The sequence below is a fragment of the Oncorhynchus kisutch genome, linkage group LG19, assembly GCF_002021735.2.
Source record: "Oncorhynchus kisutch isolate 150728-3 linkage group LG19, Okis_V2, whole genome shotgun sequence".
In the NCBI taxonomy this organism is placed as follows: domain Eukaryota; kingdom Metazoa; phylum Chordata; class Actinopteri; order Salmoniformes; family Salmonidae; genus Oncorhynchus; species Oncorhynchus kisutch.
Genome location: NC_034192.2, coordinates 19,015,411 through 19,032,826, shown reverse-complemented (window position 1 = coordinate 19,032,826; position 17,416 = coordinate 19,015,411). Strand labels below are relative to the sequence as shown.

Genomic DNA, 17,416 nt, shown 5'->3' with positions numbered 1-17,416 from the left:
GGCCTTCTAGGCAGAGTTGCTAAGAAAAAGCCATATCTCAGACTGGCCAATACAAATATTAAGATGGGCAAAAGAACAGACACTGGACAGAGATGGCTTTTTTAAAAACTCTGCCTAGAAGGATAGCATCCTGGAGACAAGTGATTGGTTTCCCATTACTTAGGCCATCCCTTTATAAGGTTAGCAATTTTTTTTAAATGTTTTTTTATTTCACCTTTATTTAACCAGGTGTGCTAGCTGAGAAGTTCTCATTTGCAACTGCGACCTGACCAAGATAAATCAAAGCAGTTCCACACATACAACAGAGTTACATATGGAATAAACAAACATACAGTACAAAAAGTCTATATACAGTGTGTGCAAGGGAGGTAAGGCAATAAATAGGCCATGCTGGCAAAGTAATTGCAATATAGCAATTAAACACGAATGGTACAGTGCCTTGCGAATGTATTCGGCCCCCTTGAACTTTGCGACCTTTTGCCACATTTCAGGCTTCAAACATAAAGATATAAAACTGTATTTTTTTGTGAAGAATCAAGAAGTGGAATGACATTTATTGGATATTTCAAACTTTAACAAATCAAAAACTGAAAAATTGGGTGTGCAAAATTATTCAGCCCCTTTACTTTCAGTGCAGCAAACTCTCCAGAAGTTCAGTGAGGATCTCTGAATGATCCAATGTTGACCTAAATGACTAATGATGATAAATACAATCCACCTGTGTGTAATCAAGTCTCCGTATAAATGCATCTGCACTGTGATAGTCTGAGGTCCGTTAAAAGCGCAGAGAGCATCATGAAGAACAAGGACCACACCAGGCAGGTCCGAGATACTGTTGTGAAGAAGTTTAAAGCCGGATTTGGATACAAAAAGATTTCCCAAGCTTTAAACATCCCAAGGAGCACTGTGCAAGCGATAATATTGAAATGGAAGGAGTATCAGACCACTGCAAATCTACCAAGACCTGGCCGTCCCTCTAAACTTTCAGCTCATACAAGGAGAAGACTGATCAGAGATGTAGCCAAGAGGCCCATGATCACTCTGGATGAACTGCAGAGATCTACAGCTGAGGTGGGAGACTCTGTCCATAGGACAACAATCAGTCGTATATTGCACAAATCTGGCCTTTATGGAAGAGTGGCAAGAAGAAAGCCATTTCTTAAAGATATCCATAAAAAGTGTTGTTTAAAGTTTGCCACAAGCCACCTGGGAGACACACCAAACATGTGGAAGAAGGTGCTCTGGTCAGATGAAACCAAAATTGACCTTTTTGGCAACAATGCAAAACGTTATGTTTGGCGTAAAAGCAACACAGCTCATCACCCTGAACACACATCCCCACTGTCAAACATGGTGGTGGCAGCATCATGGTTTTGGCCTGCTTTTCTTCAGCAGGGACAGGGAAGATGGTTAAAATTGATGGGAAGATGGATGGAGCCAAATACAGGACCATTCTGGAAGAAAACCTGATGGAGTCTGCAAAAGACCTGAGACTGGGACGGAGATTTGTCTTCCAACAAGACAATGATCCAAAACATAAAGCAAAATCTACAATGGAATGGTTCAAAAATAAACATATCCAGGTGTTAGAATGGCCAAGTCAAAGTCCAGACCTGAATCCAATCGAGAATCTGTGGAAATAACTTTAAACTGCTGTTCACAAATGCTCTCCATCCAACCTCACTGAGCTCGAGCTGTTTTGCAAGGAGGAATGGGAAAAAATGTCAGTCTCCCGATGTGCAAAACTGATAGACGTACCCCAAGCGACTTACAGCTGTAATCACAGCAAAAGGTGGCGCTACAAAGTATTAACTTAAGGGTGCTGGATAATTTTGCACGCCCAATTTCAGTTTTTGATTTGTTAAAAAAGTTTGAAATATCCAATAAATGTCGTTCCACTTCATGATTGTGTCCCACTTGTTGTCGATTCTTCACAAAAAAATACAGTTTTATATCTTTATGTTTGAAGCCTGAAATGTGGCAAAAGGTCGCAAAGTTCAAGGGGGCCGAATACTTTCGCAAGGCACTGTATATGCCCTCCTTCTCCCTTTCCCACAAGGTACAGACAATTAATTTGTTTTACTTACATTTTCAGTAACAGCTTAACCAAGAACCCATACATTTCATACCATAACATAAGTATTAAAATAGATGGTTCTAATTTAAATGTTTACATAATTAATCATTTCAAACCATAATTTCCTCCAACACTTAGTCTTCCTGTTCTTTCCACTAATCGATTGGTCTAAATGTTAAAATGTATTTTTCCATATATAGACAGACACTCTTTATAGATTTATAAAGACAGGTCGAGCAGTTGCCATACAGGGCAGTGATGCAACCCGTCAGGATGCTGACGATGGTAAGGCTGTAAATCCTTTTGAGGATCTGAGTACCCATGCTAAATCTTTTCAGTCTCCTGAGTGGGAATATGTTTTGTTGCACTCTCTTCATGACTGTCTTGGTGTGCTTGGACCATGTTAGTTTGTTGGCGATGTGGACACCAAGGAACTTGAAGCTCTCAACCTGCTCCACTACAGCCCCATCGATGAGAATGGGGGCATGCTCGGTCATCCTTTTCCTGTAGACAACAATCATCTCCTTTGTCTTGCTCATGTTGAGGGAGACGTTGTCTTCGCCCCACACGGTCAGGTCTCTGACCTCCCTATAGGCTGTCTCATCGTTGTCGGTGATCAGGCCTACCACTGTTGTCATCAGCAAACTTGGTGTTGGAGTCGTGCCTGGCTGTGCAGTCATGAGTGAACAGAGTACAGGAGGGGACTGAGCACGTACCCTTGAGGGGCCCCAGTGTTAAAGATCAGTGTGGCGGATGTGTTGTTACCTACCCTCACCACCTGGGGGCTGCCCGCCAGGAAGTCCAGGATCCAGTTACAGAGGGAGGTTTAGTCCGAGGATCCTTAGCTTAGTGATGAGCTTTGAGGGCACTATGGTGTTGAATGCTGAGCTGTAGTCAATGAATAGCATTCTCACATGGGTGATCCTTTTGTCCAGGTGGGAAAGGGCAGTGTGGAGTGCAATAGAGGTTGCATCATCTGTGGATCTGTTGGGGCGTGTTACGGATACCAGTATCCTGTGTGTGTGTGTGTATCCTGTGTTCTTTTCTCTCCTTCTCCCCTCACAGGTGAAAATCATCACTCCCCAATCCAATCATCAATCAGAAAACACACCTCCTCCTGTTTCCTACCCTATCACAGTTCCTTTCCCTTGGTTTAAAAACCCTGTCAGTTGTTTGTTCTAGAGCTCAATCTCTCTGTAAATACCCTGTCTGTAGGTCTCTGTGTTTCACTCTCTCGTTGTGTATTAACCTCTTGTTTGAGCACCTCCATAGCACTTTGTCATCACCTGTGAGTATTGTTTTGGTTATGGTGTTTGTGTTTGATTGCTGGTGGGAAAAGGGGAAACCAAGACAAGTCGCCCATGGGCATACACTACCCGTAGGTAGACTTTGTTAAATACACTAGTTAGAACTGGGCGGACCACCCCCTGTATTTTTGGTTAGTTAGTTGTTGTTAAAGTAGGCTAGTCTAGCTTAGGGGTGTTTTTGAATACTTATTGTTTCTTTCCTTGGGTCCAGCTCAGCCCCTTTTCCTGCTTCCCCCCATTACCGTGTGTTTTACAATAAACCCCGAGTTTGACAGTAGATTCAGTTGTCCTGGTTATTTCGTTCACACTTTTACTTTAACTATTATAAATTGCATGAGTTATGTTACGGGTCTCATTACCATCCCCCCTAGACTGTCGGGCCAAAAGGGATTCGTAACAGGGCGGTATGTAAATTGGAGTGGGTGTAGGGTTTCTGGGATAATGGTGTTAATAATGTGAGCCCTGAAAAGCCTTTCAAAGCATTCCATGGCTACAGACATGAGTGCTACGGGTGGATAGTCATTTAGGCAGGTTACCTTAGTGTTTTTGGGCACAGGGACTCTGGTTGTCTGCTTGAAACATGTTGATATTATAGACAGGAAGAGGTTGGAAATGTCAGTGAAGCCACTTGCCATTTGGTAAGGTCATGCTCAGAGTAAACGTCCTGGTAATCCGTCTGGACCTGCGGCCTTGTGAATGTTGACCTGTTTTAAAGGTCTTACTAACATCGGCTGCAGAGAGCGTGATCACACAGTCGTCCGGAATAGCTGATCCTCTCATGAATGTTTCAGTGTTACTTGCTTTGATGCGAGCACAAGTTATGTAGCTTGTCTGGTAGGCTTGTGTCACTGGGCAGCTCTCGGGTGTGCTTCCTTTTTGTAGTCTAATAGTTTGCAAGCCCTGCCGCATCCAAAGAGCGTCAGAACTGGTGTAGTATGACTCAATACATTTTTTTAGACGAGTCACTGGTGCTTCATTTTTGCTTGTAAACAGAAAAAAAAGGATGATAGTAGTATCATCACACCCTGATCTATTTCACCTGTCTTTGTGATTTGTCTCCACACCCCTCCAGGTGTCACCCATCTTCCCCATTAGCCCCTGTGTATTTATACCGGTGTTCTGTCTGCCTGTTTGTCAGGTTAATCAGTGTTTTGTGTCTCAGCCCCAGGCTTTTTCAAAGTCTTTCTCGACCTACTTGTGTTGACCCTTAGCATGCCCACCTGAACACTCTACCTACCTGAACACTGCTTGACCCTGAGCCTGCCTACCTGAACACTCTGCCTGCCTGTCGACCTGGACCTTTGCTTCCATTTTGATTTCTGCTCTCTGCCTACCCATACCCTGAACCTGCCTGCCATCTGGTACCGTTGACCCACCTATGGTTACTGACCAGCCATACCCGGTTGTTGGACATGCTGCTAGAGCAAATCTGCAGGTACTCTGGAGGGCAGCCTGCCACGGGGGTAACCCCACCGCTCCTCAGTAACTCGACGGTTAGCAGCACTGGCCACTCTACCTTCCTGGGAACCCCAGGTTACCTACTCCAGAACGCTTTAATGGAGAGCCGAGCACCTGTCGGACATTTTTAGCCTAGTGTGCCCTCATTTTCGAGCTTCAGCCCTCCTCCTTCCCCTCAGCTCGCTCCAAAATAGCCTACCTCATTACGTTGATGTCTGGAAGGGCTCTCACCTGGGCTACCACTGTATGGGAACAGCAGCCAGCCATATGCGTGAGCCTGGAGGGGTTTGTGGGAGAGGCGAGGAAGGTTTTTGATGCCCCGTTCTCCAGGAGAGAAGCTGCCTGTAAGCTAATTCAGCTCCGGTAGAATGCCCGCAGGGTGGCCGAATATGCAGTGGATTTCCGCATGTTGGCAGCGGAGAGTGCATGGAACCCGGAAGCACTGTTTGACATGTTCCTGCATGGCGTCTCGGAGGAGGTAAAGGACGAGCTTGCTGCTGGGGAGTTACCCACTGGTCTTGACTCTCTCTCTCATCACTTTGACAATGCGCATCGATGGGGGATTGCGGAACGTCAGATGAAGAGGAAGTTTGATTTCATTCACACGTTCAGGGATTCGACCTCGCCTCCGAGTCATCCTGGAAGTCCCTGAATATCCCGTGGCCAGCACCCGAGAGTTCCCGAACTTCCTCGAGAGTCACAGACGAGGGCAGAAGCACTGTTTCCCGAGTCCATACAACTAGGCAGAGCTGGGCTGTCACCAGTGAAACAACACAGGATCCGCACAAAGAGTTGTCTATATAGAGGGACTTTTGGTAATTTTGTGTCCTCATATCCGGTAAAAGACCAGGAGCGAGTACTCTGGTTGGCCATATGGAGACCTTTTCTGCTCCCCTTCTGTTAAGTGGATCGACACAGGGGAACCCAAGAGCAGACTCAGATGGGGATGAATAAACCAAAATATTTATTGTTACACAGAAGGATGAGTGCAGATCCGGGGAAGCTCGGATGGACAAGACCCTGCCCCCGTGCATTGACTACAGGGGACTCAATGACATTACTGTTAAGAACCGATATCTGCCACCACTCATTTCCTCGGACTTCGAGCCTTTCCAGGTGGCAACTGTATTCTCCAAGCTGGATCTACGAAACGCCTACCACCTGGTGGGGATACGAGAGGGGGACGAGAGGGGGACAAGTGGAAGACCGCTTTCAACATGGCCAGCGCCCACTAACAATATCTGTTCATGCACTTTAGCATCACCAACTCCCCTGCTGTGGTCCACATTCTGGTGAATGATGTTATGTGACATGCTGAATCGGTTCGTCTTCGTCTACCTTGATAACATCCTTGTCTTCTCCCACTCCCCCCAAGAACACATGCTCCATGTCCAGCAGGATCTCCAGCGCATTCTGGAGCGATTTCCATCGCTCCACCAACACCTCCTGGGTTTAGCCAACTTATCGGCACTTTATCTGGGATTACAGCATCCTTGCCTTCCCCTGTCTGCCCTCACCTCTACCAAGGTTCAGTTCACGTGGTCCACGGCCGCTGACCGGCTATTCCGGGACCTGAAATAGCGCTTCACCACAGTTCTGATGTTGGTTGATCCGGACCCTTCCTGTTAGTTTGTGGTGGAGGCAGATGTTTCTGATGTCGGAGTGGGGACTGTTCTGTCGCAATGTTCTGCCCTGGATTGGAAGTTGCATCCCTGCGCCGCCTTCTCCCACCACAACGCCACAGAGGAATTATGATGTGGGGAATCGGGAGCTTCTAGCAGAGAAGACGGCAATGGAGGCCCTGGCTTAAAGGGGAGGAGCATCTGTTCATTGTGTGTACAGACAAAATAAAATCTGTAGTATCTCCGCTCCGCTAATCGCTTGAACTCCAGGCAAGTGAAATGGGGGCTGTTTACCCAGTTAAACTTTTCCCACTCCTACCGGCCGGGGTCCAAGAACATCAAGCCGGATGTTTTGTCTCTCCGCTATAACCCCACGGCTATCACCCCAGAGCCCGAGACAATCCTTCCTACCTCTTGCCTGGTGACGGCACTCAGCTGGGGTATAGGGGAACAGGTCCGGGAGGCGCAGCAGTCCTAGCCGAAACCTGGGAGGGGGGGGGGGGTCAAGAACCAGATGTTCGTGTCTAACGCTGTCCACTCCGCGGTCCTGGAGTGGGCCAATTCCTCCAGGTTAGCCTGTCACCCTCAACCCCTGGTCCAACATATCCCTGGATTTTGTCACGGGTCTCTCATCCCCCACCCTCCCGTCTGAGGGCAACACTGCCATCCTGACTGGTCGACCGGTTTTCCAAAGCCGCACACTTCATTCCTCTCCCCAAACTCCCCTTGGCCAAGGAGACAGCCCAGCCCATGGTGTAGCATGTCTTCCGGATTCATGGACTGCCGCTGGACCTGGTCTCCAACCGGAGGCCTCGGTTGTCATCCCGGGTCTGGAAGGCATTCTGCGCCCTCATTGTGTCGTTGGCCAGCCTGTCCTCTGGGTTCCACCCCCAGTCCAATGGCAAGTCGGAGCGAGCAAACCAGGATCAGGAGAGCCCGATTGGCCCTTACAGTAAAATGCTTACTTACGTCCCCTAACCAACTGTGCAGTTAAAACAAATACAGATAAGAATAATAGATAAAAGTAATTAAAGAGCAGCATTAAATAACAATATAAATACAGGGGGGTGCTGGTACAGAGTGAATGTGTGGGGGCACCGAATAGTTGAGGTAGTATGTTCATGTAGGTAGAGTTAACTAAAGTTACTATTGCTTGCCCCTGTTTGAGTATTAAACTATTGTTTCTTCGACGTGGTCTGCATCTGGGTCTTACCTTCATACCTGATAATTATGTTAAGGTGTGTGGAGTAAAGGTGGTCTCGAATTTGTTTCACTCTGGTTGTGCATTTAACATGCTGATAGAAATTAGGTTAAAACCAATTAAATTCCTTCCTACAGCACATTTGCTACTTCTCCCTTAAATTCAAAGGAAAAGGTAATGTGTAAAAACATTAAGGTAACAGAAGAATTGACAAAATATCAAATGGCATGTTGGATTTTTCAAGCTATTTTTACTCAGTACTTTGTCAATTATATACTTTTACTTGTAGGGTATTTTTTTATATAGTCAAATCTAATTAAAAGTAACAGTACCCCGATAATTTCATACTATTGCAATACTGAACTGTATAGATGGGTTATGGTTAAGCTGGCATAAGCGAATGAGTTGATTTCAGTTCACTTTTTTTCTTCAGTTAAGACTGAAATTTACCTCTAGGTTCTTAGAGAAATGCACACTCGTTTAATTTTGAATTTAAAAAAACTGTTTTTTGTGTGAAAATTGGTAGCCAGCAGGCAGCCTACATAGCTACAGTACGTATTTTCCTTTCTGCAACTTCTACAGAGAACGTTAACCATTATATTGATGAAAAGGAATTTGGACAAACAGTTGGTGTTTACCATCAGTGGCATTAAAAAGCCTTCACTACCATAATGGTATAAAGGCATTGACTCTGAGAAGGCCTATTAGGTAGGAGGTAAGAGACCTGGCAGTGTGGTGCAAAGACAACAACCTCTCCCTCAACGTGAGCAAGACAAAAGGAGCTGATTGTTGACTATAGGAGAAGGAGGGCAGAATAGAACCCCATTAACATGGACAGGTCTGAAGTGGAGAAGTTGAGTTTCAAGTTCCTTGATATCCATATCCCCAACGAACTATCAGTCAAAAACACACCAACACAGTTGTGAAGAGGGCATGATAACACCTTTTACCCCTCAGGAAACTGAAAACATGGGTCCCCAGATCCTCAGTTATACCGCTGCACCATCAAGAGCATCCTGACCGGTTGCATCCCCTCCTGGTATGGAAACTGCTCGGCATCTGACTGTAAGGCGCTACTGAGGGTGTATCGTCGGACGGGGCCACAGTATTTAGGTTGCAATAGTTTGTGTAGGGGGGTTAGGGGCAGTCAGTTAAACCTGGAGTATTTATCCTGTCTTATCTGGTGTCCCGTGTGAATTTAAGTATGCTCCCTCTAATTCACTCTCTCCCTCTCCCTTCTATCCTGGAGGAACTGGACCATGCCTCAGGACTATCTGGCGTGATCACTCCTTGCTGGCCCCAGTCCACCTGATCGTGCTGCTGCTCCAGTTTGAACTGTTCTGCCTGCAGCTATGGAACTATGACGTGTTCACCGGACGTGCTACCTTGTCCCGGACCTGACATTTACTCTTGAGGTGCTGACCTGTTGCACACTCTAGAACCACTGTGATTATTATTATTTGAGCCTGCTGGTGATATGAACGTTTGGCCATGTACTGTTATAATCTCCACCCGGCACAGCCAAAAGAGGACTGGCCACCCCTCATAGCCTGGTTCCTCTCTAGGTTTCTTCCTAGGTTCCTGCCTTTCTAGGGAGTTTTTCCTAGCCACTGTGCATCTGCATTGCTTGCTGTTTTGGGGTTTTAGGCTGGGTTTCAACATCGGCTGATGTTGTAAGGGATTTATGAATACAATTTGATTGCTGACGGCCGAGTACATCACTGGGTAGAAGCTTCCTACCATCGAAGACCTATTGTATATACTAGGCAGTGTCAGAGGAAGGGCCAAAAAATAGTCCAACATTCCAGTCACATTGTAAAGAAAGTCATTTCAATAGTATTGTGATATGTCATGGAGTAACAAACCTTGTGTAGACCATTCAAAAGCGTTCCGATACCTTGTCCCCAAGAAAAAACCCACGTGTTATGATAGTACTAGGCAAATGAAGGGACAAAGTTCCAATATTAAGATTTTGGAATAACATTTCTAGGGTCTATTTGTTGGTCATTGGAAACACGCATCTTTCGAATTTCGTCCCCCGTTCCTAAACACATCCATCCTATAGTGTAGTTTTTGAAGATTCATAATCTCCGTTTGTAGTCATCAAAAGAAGATTGAGGAACGGTTGTTGGACCCAAGAAGTACAAGCCCCCACACCATTCTCTAACCTCTGAAATGTTGTCTTTGATGTGTGCATTTTGAAGTACCCCTTAACAAGTAGTCGCTGTCTGTCTGGTAGAGTAGTGGTTATGGCGTTTGAGAGTTCAAATCTGAAGAGAGCATTTTTTTTTTAAGCAATTTTTTATTCTGCCTTTTGTTGTCATGAAAGAGCTAACTTGAGGTATGTACCCCCTAGTTCAAATCCCAGAGAAACAGTTAATGTAGCAACTTCTTTCTTGTTGAAAGAGCTGGTCTGAAAGAGCAAACCAGAGGTATATAGGGGAAAAGGGGCTAGTTCCCATCAAAAAGCAAGAATGAAGTGACACCTTGTTTCAAATTTAATTTCAATAGAGTTGTGATAGCACACTATGCTGTGGAGTAACAATACAACCATACTCTGCAAAAGGCAACTTTTACCTGGGGCCATTCTTTGTCGACCATTCAAAGGTTCCTAGTCTTGGTCCCCCTGAGGAAAGCCACATGTTAAGATAGTTTTAAAATAGTTGTAGTAGTAGATATGGTGGTGAATTCCCAAAGGAGAGGTTGAGTTAAATTCATTTCAAGAGCATGCCAACTTGCTTTTGTTGCCTTGACAGAACAATGTTGAAGTGGGGTTCCGGAAGGACATCGACAGCAAGGGAAATTGGATTATAAAATGTTAGGGTACAGCAACTGGTGTTGAGAAGGAGTGCTGATCTACAAACAAACCCACCCCTGTCCATATAATCTTATTCCAGAGACAACTGATTCAGAATGATCTAGGCAAAGCTGATCGTAGAAAAGTGCTCCTCTGTACACATTTATGAAATGTCTCAGGCTAAGATTGCTGAACTGGAATCAGTACCCCCCCCCACCCCCCGTCAAAGTAATGTTATTCATTCTACTCACAAATGCTAAACAGATCCTAGTTTAGCACTCCTACTTCAAGCCACCAAGTGAATGTTGGGTATTGGGTGCTAAACGTCTTGAACAGTGGTTGAAAAAGTAAAGATATGTTAATAGAAAATGTCTCAAGTAAAAGTGAACCAGTAAAATACTAAGTAAACCTCATTGCTAAAAGATACTTAAGTATCAGTGGTAAAAGTATAAAATATTTGACCTTCCATATATTAAGCAAACCAGACAGCACAATTCTCTTGTATTTTTAATTATGAAATAGCCATGGGAACACTCAGACATAATTTATAAATGAAGCATGTGTTTAGTGAGTCCGCTAGATCAGAGGCAGTAGGAATGTTCTCTTGATAAGTGTGTGAATTGGACCATTTTCATGTCCGGCTTAGCATTCAAATGCATAAAGTACTTTTGGGTGCCAGGGAAACTGTATGGAGTAAAACATATATTTTCTTTAAAAATGTGGCGAAGTAAAATTGAATGTTGTACAGATACAAAAAAAACAGAAACAGAATGTAGTGGAGTAGTTTAAATACATTTTTGTTAAGTAATTTACACCACTGGACTTAAAAGGAACACCGGTACCCCATGTATATAGCCTTGCTATTTTTATTTTACTGCTGATCTTTAATTATGTTACTTTATTTATTAACACATTTTTCTTACAACTAAATTGTTGGCTTCATTTCAGCATTTAACTGTAAGGTCTACACATGTAGTATTCAGCGCATGTGACAAAAACATGTTGTGAACCTGGTGTGACATTATTGAATCTGTGCTGACACCTAGTGGACATCAAGAAGACCTACACTACACACACACACACACACACACACATATATATATATACATACATACATACACACACACACACACACACACACACATACATACATACACACACTTTAACCTTAAGACAGATGGGATGGTTTACATAAGTTGCTCTTTTTATTAGACACTAATATACATGTCCAATAAACCGGCGTGCAAAAATGACTGGAAAGTTATTCAAAAGCAGGTGTAGTGAATCAAGCATCTTGGGGTTACCTGAAATAGGTCAAAGTATATATTTTAAATGTTCTAATTAATTTTATCTTTATTTAACTATGCAAGATGAACTCAACAACATCGACATAGGCACAAGTTACCTGCTATATTTGGGGAAAAGGATTAACACAGAGAACTTGGCAAAATACAATGCATGCTTCTGTAGTACGAGTAGTACAGTACCATCGGTAACAATTGTGTACAAGCCACCTAGCTAATAAAATACTGGGGCTTGCGGTCATTAGTTACATTTCAACCACAGCGATTCCCCAATTTGAGGCGCAACAGAGTTCACCCGCAAATGCAGGAACACCGGAAATAATAACTAAACCAACAAATGAGAAATGGTGGAGGCTACCAGAATGAAGAGACATTTTTTCAGAATAAACGTGGTGAGTGAAAAACGTAATTACATAGCTCACTCCCTACCCGGTATCTCATTCTACTGTTATATGACTCTGTATGCATTGTTTGTTGGCAACCTTGTTATTTACGAAGTTTTTGGAACGGATTCCTGTTGGAACGTTCCACAAATTATACCCACCCCTGTCAGATCACTCATAGTAACATTCTCCGTCCTATTGCATGTCCTTACTTCCCCTACGTCCCATCCGTGTGTGATGTAGCGAGCCATACATACCTTAATAACCTCTTAGGGATAGTGAGACTCTAGCGTCTCAAGTGGAAAATGCATAGTGCCAAATTCAAATAAAAAGCGATAAAACTCAAACTTTCATTAAATCACACATGCAGGGTACTCAATTAAAGCTACACTCGTTGTGAATCCAGCCAACATGTCAGATTTAAAAAATGCTTTTCGGCGAAAGCATGAGAAGCTATTATCTGATAGCATGCACCCCCCCTCCGAACCAGCTGAACGAGTTGCAAACAAAATAATTAGCGTAGCCGGCGCTACACAAAACACTGAAATAAAATAAAACATGCCTTACCTTTGACGAGCTTCTTTGTTGGCACTCCAATATGTCCCATAAACATCACAATTGGTCCTTTTTTTTCGATTAATTCCGTCCATGTATACCCAAAATGTCCATTTATAAAGCAGGTTTGATCCGGAAAAAAACAGCTTTCCAAAACACAACGTCACTCAAACATTGCCAAAATATTTCAAACTACTTTTGTAATCCAACTTTAGGTATTTTTAAACGTTAATAATCGATCAAATTGTAGACAGGGCAAACTGTATTCGATAGAGAAAGTAAACAAAACATGCTCCTTTTTCCCTCTTTCGTAACTATCATGGTGTCTAGGCCTCAACGGTTTTTGAGTTATGGCCATTTTTCTGGGATTAAAGGTCAAAGATGAAAATAGAGCAATCATTTTTCCACTTCATGTCAAAGTAAATGAACCTATGGTGTCAAAAAAAGAACCAGCCATTTAAGAGAAATCATACAATGTCAAATTGGTGATGTTCAAAAATATATATTTCTTTTAAGTTACAGATCCAGTTGCAGCGTGTTCATACGAATCTTTTTAAAGTGTGCTTCGGAGCTCTGCGAGATGTGATTTTCTGAAATAACATACACTCACTAAACCCTCCGTAAATAAGTCAGTTCTTAACGTAAAAAATCTAAATTCTATAAGTGCCTAACCCAATGAGGGTATGTGTTCACTTTCAGCTTCCTGTGTAAACCGGAAGTGCCTTAAAATGCTGTCATAGGTGCTGTTTTGAAGGGTTAAAGGTCTGATCTTTTCAAAACTTCGTGTTATTAGGCAACCCTCATGAAACGTAAATCAGTAATTCCTCCCAACAGATGTGAAAGTAAAGCTCTCTCACACACACAGCAAGGATGGAGTGACAAAGTGCGGCGCTTAAAGACACTCAGAGCCTGCAATGGCATTACCATAATCTCTAGGCTGTGCCGAGTTCAACGAGATGCCCCGCTTGACCGTAGCTCGTAGCGCAGCGACAATGAGAAAAAGTAGGCCCATAATGAAGCCTGGTCCTAATTTATTTGCTTTTGGGTGACAGTGGGATAACCTTTAGGGTGAGAAGCACAATTTGACCTCAGGAACGTTCCTGAGGTCCTCCCGATCTGTGCAAGCCTAACCTTGACCGTGTGGCATTAACACTTAAAAGAAGGTATTTACATCAAACAGTTTTCAATGACTTCTCTCCCCATAGGAATACATTGCCTGCATCTCTAAATTCAACCTGAAGCCTATGTGGGTTATGAACCTGTCTTCGATGACAATCCATCAGGCCACTATGAGGTCTACCTGTGTCGATTCTAAGCTTCCTGAAGCAACAGGAAGTGGTTAAAATCACCCTAAGTGTTTTTCCATACCCAAACTGATGTTTGATAAAATTGTAAATCAGTCAGTTCTTAACGTATAGACTTACAACTCATGATTCTGTAAAAGCATACCCCAATGAGGATATGTGTTTACTTTTAGCTTCCTGTGCCAACCGGAAGTGCCATAATTTGTGTCATAAGAGCTGTTTCGAAGGGTTAAAAAAAGTCACATCTTTCCAAAACTTCATATGTGCGATTAGGCAACCCTCATGAACTGTAAATCAGTTATTTCTCCCATAAAATCTCCAAGAAAAACTCACACACACACAGCTTGGACAGTGTGGTTTGTTGAGACAAACAGTACCTGCAATAGTTACCTTTGTTCGAACAATTAAAGAACCGTCAGACCTAGAGTTCTGAAACCTGTTCTAGAGCTCATATCGATAGTGTGTGGTGAGTTGTGTGGCTCTAGAAGGTTCTCGAGCCGAGAACCAGCCTCGTACATTTGCAATGACTTCAATTCATTTTGACCATTACGAAAATGACGACATTTAGAAATGTCCCAGAGTCGCAAGACTAGGTGCATTGCAACCGCATCGGCCCATATAGACGGACACCAACGTTTCTGTCCTATAGCTCATTCAAGGACCCCGTAGCAAGGCATGGAAAAAAGTGGATTTTCGGCACCAAATGACCTATCGAGTCGAAACTTGGGATTCTGGGTCGCCTCAGCTAGGCCTACACATAATGTCAGAACTGGACCCGCAGCTAGAACGTAACTACGTGTTTTACGTTTTTATTATGGTTTGAACAGAAGGCGCTGTGAATTTTGTGATAGTTGGCTTCTAAACGAGTTGGAAAAAGTGGGGACGGTGACTTGCTGGTGACTTTTGTCCATTTACAATATGTTTAAACAGTGAGGTATCATCACCAAAGTGACAATCTGAAATCAACCCAATCGAGCAATGGAGAGAAACCACTATCACTGCCCGGCCATCCCGAGTTCATCAGGCCAGTCAACTTTGCATTTCTGCAGTATTTTTGATGGCAAATGGACATAAAATCCTGATTTGGCACTTTCAAATCTTTCATATTGCATTTGGCCCCAAAAGTGACTTTTGACCTCCTATGAAATCATATTGCAAATGGACAAAACATATACCTTATGCACAAGTTTAAAAAAAAATATATAAAATTGAACAAAAGTATATTCATATACAGTTCTTACACGTGTAATTGACAAAAATCGAAAGAATTTCGGGGTGATAAGTTTGATATTTTTTCAGTTTTTCACATTTTTTCTTTTGGATGTTGACTTGTGTTACATTTGCAATATGAAAAATCACGGTGGAGCGCACTCGCCATCTGTTGGATTTTTAAAGTGTTACACTTGGCATTTGCAATCAACATTGAATGAAACAACGCCGATTAAGTGGTATTGGACACCGTGTATATGGTTTATCCAGTGCCAATGACCTCCCATTAATTTTTGTCTATTTCAGGGTGTTCCCTTACCATTTTTGGGGATTTCACCCGAGCGTCGGGAGCAGTTCTTAACCACACTAAGTCTTCCGTCAAGTTTTTCCGAAGATGGCGTGGTAGGACGGATGTGCCCGGGGGGTTCTCTCTCTGTAATGGGGCTCGGAGGATTCTCGGGGTCCATTGTGAGACCTCCGGATCAGTGGTATCGCAGTGGTACAGAGGAAGCTAGCGATGTGGAGGGCTAGGTCTTTGTCTTTTTTTATGCAAGGTCCTGGTTCTCAAGGTGGCTGTATTGCCGTCTCTTTTGTATTTGGCGTACATCTACGCATTGCCGGCTTGTCTGAGGAGGCCTCTAGTGAGGCTTGTGTTTCAGTTCATGTGGGGTGGCAGGTACGAGTGGGTCGCCAGGGCATGCATGCTCTGTCCCATCGAGGGAGGTAGGGGGTGCCACATCTCCCCCTCAAGCTGGACACATTTTTTTTTTCTGTTAACGGAGCTTGCTCAGACGGTAATACACCCTCCAGCGGGTGTTCTTCTCGTACCAGGCAAGAAGCGTAATGGTGTGGTCTAACACGGGTCCTCGGGCGGAACAGCTGCCGTGGCACTTTGGCCATGCAGCCAAGTGGTTGCGTGCGCACCCCGAGGCTGAAGTTGCCCGAGTAGGTTTAGATCACAGGCACCTGTACGAGGAGGTCAGACAGGCAGGGAGTCCGGCGCCTGTAGTGGGCATCTCGGCAGTGGTCTGGGAGGGAGTGCAGGCGCGGGGCCTGGACAACAGGCTCAAGGACCTGAATTGGTTGAGCCTCCACAAATGCTTGCCGGTACGTTCCATCATGTACCGGCATAGTTTGGCGCAATCCCCCACCTGTCCAAGATCCTCTTGTGGCAGGGAGGAGACTGTGCGCCATACCTTTTGGGACTGTGCCTTTGCCGGAGTAGTATAGTCTAGGGCACAGGTTTTGTTAGGAAGGGTAAGAGGGGATTTTGTTCTGATGTGGGCAAGGTTAGAAAGAGGTGTAGGGAGAGCGAGAGGGACGGATAGGGATAGGTTTCTGCTCTGGCTTCTGGAGTCTCTTTAAACGGGGGCTGAGGGAGGCCAGGCAGAACTTTGTCAAGACAGGGAAAGATTGGGGGGTGGAAGGGATAGTGAGGAGGGTGGAAGGAGATTTGAGGGGGAGGATGAAGAGGGAGGAGGGGAAGGGGGGCAGCATGCTGCCCGGGAGAAGTGGAAGGGGGGTTTAGGGCTGGGCTTCATTTAGATTTGTAATGGGATGGACTGGGAGATAGGGAAAGGTAGTTTGTAGGAATGACGGGGAGGGAAGGTGCTCCCCTGAGGTTTTGTTTGTTGTGTTCTTTTGGTATTTAAAAATGCATGACAATTATGATTTTGTAAAGAGTGAATGGCATTGAATGTAATTAAAAAAAAATGTTCTTATCAGTTTAATATCTACATATTAAATTGATTTTTTTGAACAGGGAGTCGGAAATGGGGCTTGCTCCGTCCGCTCCACGCATTGACCCGGTATTGCAGTACCTCCGGGAACGGTGCAACACTTTTCTCCCGTTGTCAAGGAAAAATAAAAATCCACAAAGCTATGTAAACAGCTAGCAGAAGAAGAGAAGGAAAGAAAAGCGCCCTTCAATGGGGTCCCCCTTTTCCCTCCAAAAACATTTGGCCAGGATAGTGTGTGTGTGTGTGTGTGTGTGTGTGTGTGTGTGTGTGTGTGTGTGTGTGTGTGTGTGTGTGTCTGTCTGACTTTTTACCCACAGCCCTCAAACTTGGAAGAGTGGGTTCGGGGACCACCCTCGGGAACCCGGCCTAGAGGTTGTCTCGGGCCCCGACCTCTGACTTCCATACGACTCTGGTTTCTCTTCATTATGCACAAGCCTTCCTTGAAGAGGAAGAGGGGCTT

The 17,416-nt window shown here is 44.3% G+C and overlaps 1 pseudogene; it reads left to right on the top strand.

Annotated features, from left to right (window-relative positions):
* The first annotated feature begins 16,903 nt into the window (after positions 1-16,903).
* Positions 16,904-17,059, top strand: LOC116355113 (uncharacterized; annotated as a pseudogene).
* The last annotated feature ends 357 nt before the right edge of the window (positions 17,060-17,416 follow it).